Genomic DNA, 6,190 nt, shown 5'->3' with positions numbered 1-6,190 from the left:
GTACATCAAAATGAGCACGAAACAAATGCGAGATCCAGTCTCGCAGGTCATGATTCAAGTCGAAAACATCAACTCAACTTACACACAACACTTCCAGCACAAAAAGTGGTCCTAAATGTAGCCTACAACAAAGTACAACTGATCGATTTAATCTGTCAGTATCTGATGACCCACATTGTGGACAACCAGACCAAACTGGTGATCACCGGAAAGAATCCTACACCAGTACAAGTACGGAGCAATTCCACTCTCCAGAGACAGGATCTGAAAACACACCATGAAGAAGCAGATATCATCATCCATCACTTAGTTAGAATTGTGTCAGGTGTCAGTGGTGACTCACACAGCAAAGTGGTCTGCGACGATACAGATGTCTTTGTCCTTTTGATTCATTTCTACCTCGAGGAAAATATGACTGTGGATGTCAGCATGGAGAGTCTGTGTGCTGGGAGGGCGAACGTCGACATTCGCCAAACAGCACTGAAACACAAAAGCATCGCGAAATATCTGCCTGCTGTACATGCTCTGACCGGATGCGATACTGTGTCGTGTTTGTTTGGCATTGGAAAGGCCACAGCGCTGAAGGTACTAATGGGTGGACATCATCCCACCTTACTTGGTCAGCTGGAAGCAAACAAGAAAAAGATGATATCTGAGGCAACTACCTTCATTGCTGCCTGTTATGGTTCCACAGTTGAAGGTGATATGTCCACACACCGGTATCAGTTGTGGAAGTCAAAGATGGCCAACTCCAAGATTACCTCTGCTCCGAAATTGAAGTCGTTGCCCCCATCACATAATGCCTTTGTTCAACATGTACATCGTGCTCATCATTAAGGCATTATATGGAAATCGGCCACTCAGTCAGACCCTCCGAACTTGGATCCCATCAAGTATGGAAGGCAAGAAGGTGAGGACGGTGCGACGTTGTGTCCAACCACACTTCCACCTGATGTGTCTGCTGCACCAGTCACCATTCTGCAGCTGATCAAGTGTGGATGCTCCATCGACCAGCCATGTTCCACTGGGAGGTGTGGTTGTGCGGCAGCACAGATGTCATGTTCGATGTTTTGCAGTTGTAATGCTGGATCAGACTGTTGTAACGAACAGACAAGGGCAGTAGCTGCTAATCATGATGACGATGATGAAGAGTGAACATAATGTAGAACATTGCATCCTTAACAAAGTTAATGGCGAACGTAGTGAGCTTCATACTCAACGTGTGCACATTAGAGAATAGGAAACAACAACAACAACAACAACAACACAATACTCTGGCAATTTGGAATCCGTGTCGTCGGCTATGACCCTTTTGCTTCTGGTTTTTGTCATGGGGAATGATGCGACCATGGAGATAAAGACATCGTCGGAGACATAAAAGACCCAAATATCAGACATAGTTTATATTTCCTCCACTGATTTTAATAAAGATATCTCCCGCATCATCAAAAAATAATTTTTTAATTGTGATTTACATTATTTGATCGCTGATCCCGAATCCAGGCCGAAGTAACCGGAAATTGCAGCATCGTCTGCTATGCACCGGACTGACCTCAAATCTGTCAAAATAATCAGCTGTGCGGCGCTTACACGTACCACGATATAGTTGGCAAGTATACAGTTGTGAACAAGTTATAGGTAAAGTCAGAAGCGAATGCAAGAATAATTCTACATTCGCTTCTAGGCTTTGCCTATTCCATATTATTTGTTTGCATAAAAATAAAATGTAATTTCAAAATCATACACATGTACATACTTACTTTAAGACATAACCCAAAGTCATAGTCAACTATCCACATGTATCCGGATATATTTGTGTAAAAATCGTATTCCAATATAATCAATTCATTGATCATTGCACGTAAGTTACTTCAGCCGTCATTGACTATTATTGTTCGTAGTATTAATATTTGAGGGTTCATCAAATTCAATTTCTTACTCGAAGTGATCAGTGGAAGTGCAAAATAGCCATTTTTCATATTAAAATGGTGGCCATCTTGAAAATATGAGACAGGTCTTATAGATACCCCTTCAGTTTTATCATTATCGGATTTCTTGACCATGAAAACATAGTGGGAGACACCAAAATTGTGTTTGTAAGTGCATTAGAAGTGAAGATATACCCCAAAACTGAATTTATCGAAAGTCGGTGGTGGCCATTTTGTTTTTCGCCTCTAAAAAAAAAATCCTCACGGGTGCGAGTCTGGCACCCGGCTGATTCTGATTCAGGATAGCTCAGAGACGATGAATCAACCAAAAATCTTCTTAATGACGCTAAAGCATGCTTTGCCCTGAAATGGCTGTTTGGCATTTAGATTACTTGGGCATTGCACATTAATTTTTGGCCACCATTATCAATGCAGTTTCGAGAGTCCAAATAACAAGGAAACTGTTGTTGCCATTTTTCTATTGACTCTTAGTGACGAAGTTCGTGGGTTATGGAAAAATGGGTCGAAGTTTGTGGGTCATGGAAAAATGGAAGGACAACCAAATACTTCTGCTGCCACCAAGATAACAAGACAAGAGAATAATTTCAAGCTCCACATAAAAATTCCAGCAGTCCGAAAACTCGAAGCAAAGGAAACCTACAAGAAGACTTGTAACAGAACCATCGTTGGATGTTTATCGTGAAATTTCTGATCTTCGTTCACAAACTAGGGCAGTATGGAGATGGTGACTTTCCAGATATCAGCCTCAGAATGGGTCAAGTAACAGATACTGAACTGAGAGGAAATAAGGCTTCATGGCACAGTACTTGCTACAGTGAGACATGTCATAGTGGTCATCGAGAACGTGCCAGGGTGCACCACGAGAAGGCATGTCAACAGAGAAAGAGGCAAAAAATTTAGAAGCGATGCGGTTGCCCCTCCTCCATGGACAGTACCCCAAGCGTCCAAGCATCTTCTGAGCCTCGTTTCACACATTCATTGGCAGCTCCCTTCAAGAAGATGTGCTTCTTCTGCCAGGACGCTCCTGGCTAAGTTTTTCATGAGGCTGTTCCCCTCCTCTTCCCTTTATAAAGGATGAGGTCCAACGGTATCAAGCTTCTGCCCTGCCTTGACTACGCTGCTACTCCTCCACTACCCCCTATCCTCATCCAACACCTCAGCCACTCTTCAACCACCCCGACCTTATGGATATCCCTCCTCACAGAATCCTCCCATCTCAATCACAGTCTACCTCTTTTCCTTCAACCTTGCTCCCTCAATCTATCCACTCTCTTTGCCATTCTCTCTTCCCCCAAGTGTCCAGTGTCCATTCACACCAAGTGTCCAGCCCATCTCAGCTGACATTTCATCAATCTCGCCATAAAGCTCATGTGCACACTCATATTCTCCCTCAGTTCATCTATCTTCCTTCGATCAACCCTCTTCACTTCCACAATCCTTCTGACCCAGTTGTTCTTGCAAACTTGCAGCCTCTGTTGTCTTTTTGTCAGTGCCACTGTCTCCAGAACATAAAGGTATACTTTGAGTATGATAGCTGTGTACACGGCCTCGGATGAGCGGTTCAAGTTCGCTCGCCGTGGATACGTCGTGCTAACTGGATGTCCTCCGGCATGATGATGACATGCTTAGCATGAATCGTGCACAAATTTATGTCCCCAAACAGACCGACGAGGTAGGCCTCACTTGCCTCTTGCAGCGCCATCACAGTGGAGCTCTTGAAATGCAAGGTGGTCTTGAAACCTTGTGCTCTTTCATGGACTGGGCACTGAAATGGCAGCTTGCGAATGAGCAGATCAGTGGACTTTTGGTAGCCATGGATCTCGCATAGTGCCACAGTTCCAGGCTGATAATGATGCAGTTGTTTTTTTTCACGCCACAGTTCCAGGCAGGAGGAAAACATTATTCGTCTGAAGAATGTAATCAGATCATCCACAAACCCCATGACATACAAGAGAGGAGTCGACAAAGTTGTCATGCCACCTCCAGTGCAGAAAGATGTGTGCAGCCAAGATGAGATTGGCCAGCAAAAGTGCATCACATATGCTTCAGAGGACATCACAAATGGCACAGTAAATATCGAGGTCAGAATAAAGAAGGGTCAACTGAGGATGTGGAAGAGTGCAAGAAAGGCAGTGAAACACAAGTGAGTTGACCAGGTTGTGAAACTGATGGATGACTGGACACTGTTTGCACACATGCTGATTGTTGTCCATTCCCGACCAGAAATCAATGTGAAGGAAGCCATTAGCCAACATGAGTTAACCTCATTAACCAGGGTCCCTGTTTGCGATGACTGGGGAACTTCCATCATCTACAGACAAAAGCCAGCTGATGGTCATACTTGAGTTGTCCAAGCAAACTATGACCGAAGATGGTCAGTGGCTAGACAACGTCACAACTGATGATGTTCCACGGCCATCCAAGAAGGTGATCGTCTTAGACGGCATGGCTGGTGTGACAGGCGTGGATCAAGACTTGTGCTGAGTGGGCTGACTACTTCACCACCACACTGGCGAGCAAGACCAAAGACTGTGATGAGGTGCATCTCGTGTTTGACCACTATGATGTCTCTACTTAACTAAAGGAGGTTATGCGAGAGAGAGAGCCAGGGTGGCAAGCCAGCCACTGCATACCATGTGGATTATGGCATACTAATCGGGAAGGTACAGTATCTACAAAACAGTTTCTCCCTGGTAGCAGGACCAAGAAGCCTGGTGTTGGCCTAATGGTTAAGGTGGCTGGCTTAGGAACTTAGGATCTTGAGTTTGAGCTTTTGTTCATTCCATTGAAATAACACCAGGTAGGTTGACTCAGTCTGTCATCCTTCTGAGGTCGGCAAAATGAGTACCAGCGTACTGGTAACAGGGGCATCAGTGGCACATCCTCGCTCCATGAAATGATACAACCACCAGCCACAGACTGCATATGAAAGAACAACAACCAACACCAGGAAAGAGCTGACTGTTTACCTTGCTCAGAAACTCCTCCATCATTTTTGAGACAAAGTCTGAGACCTTCATTGTCAACTCAAGGCAGGATGTCTTCTCATACCATGGAGATGTGCAACACCTTCAAAGCTAACCAGAAGTGGCTGATACCAGGAGTACCCTGCACAGTCTGGATGCTGTTGAAGAGGAGCTACAGAACTGTACATCCAGGTACCTGACATCGATGTGTTTGTCCTTTCAATATGATGATACCACCAGCTCTGCAAGGATATCTAGTTCGTCACTGGCACAGGGAATAAGAAACAGGATACCCTGATGGCACCAATCGTCCATGCCCTTGGTGCTACCAAAGCTGTTGTCTTACCAAGCTTCCGTGCTTTTACTGGAGCTGATCTAGCAGGGAGGTTTGTGGAGAAGAGCAAACTCAAGTTGTTGTTGTCGTTGTTCGTCTTTTGGCTGCTGCCGTTAGGGGTCGCCACAGCAGATCATCTGTTATGATCCGCATACTGATTTGGCATAGGTTTTATGCCGGATGCCCTTCTTGACGCAACCCTGGTCGCCTCTTACGACACAGGGATAAGGATTGGGTTTCACCATGATTCTGGGCTGCCCTACACCCTCTCATAGTGCGGCCCAGTGCAGAGCTCCCATCCTCAAGCGATCCTCCAACCCAAGCCTCCGAGTAGCCGGATTACAGGCGCACGCCACTACGCCCGGTATAAGGGCAAACTCAAGTGTTAGGCACAATATAAGTGTTCGGCCGAGGTGGTATTTGCATTTTCTGCCAGGGGATCCTCCCACAAGCTGACAGCTGAAACAGAAGGAGCTATTGAAGCATTTGGATGCCACCTTTATGAGCCCAGTACCACCATAACAGGTGTTGCAGATCTTTTCACAAAGTACAGTTAGAATCCCAGAGGTAACCACCCACCGGAGGAACTTTGAAGGAAGCGATCGCACGAACCCATTACCAGGCCATGGCGTGGTACCAAGATTATGTCCATGAGCCACATCTCCCACCAGCCACGGAGTACGGATGGAAAGTGGACGGAAGGGGGTACTGGTGGCAAGCCCAACAACAGAACTTACTGCTCCAACTCCTGTGACGCATCTGATAAAATGTGTGTGTAAGAAGAGCAACTGCCAATCTGACAGCTCATGACGGTCACAGAACCTAAATTGCTCCGAGATGTGCCTGTGCGGGGCAGACGAGGAGGTATGCAGCAATGTCAGTCATGGACATCTTCTGGGGCTGGACGACAACGATGAGGAAGACGATGATCTTTAATGTAA

At 45.7% G+C, this 6,190-nt stretch overlaps 1 pseudogene; it reads right to left on the bottom strand.

Moving 5' to 3' along the window:
* Positions 1–5,474: 5,474 nt before the first annotated feature.
* Positions 5,475–5,615, bottom strand: LOC147022041 (signal recognition particle RNA; annotated as a pseudogene).
* Positions 5,616–6,190: the final 575 nt, after the last annotated feature.

Source organism: Eptatretus burgeri, chromosome 8, assembly GCF_056783735.1.
Source record: "Eptatretus burgeri isolate ZD-2024b chromosome 8, Ebu_testis_v1, whole genome shotgun sequence".
In the NCBI taxonomy this organism is placed as follows: domain Eukaryota; kingdom Metazoa; phylum Chordata; class Myxini; order Myxiniformes; family Myxinidae; genus Eptatretus; species Eptatretus burgeri.
The sequence above is the reverse complement of the archived record's forward strand: the minus strand, read 5'-3'. Positions and strand labels throughout refer to the sequence as shown.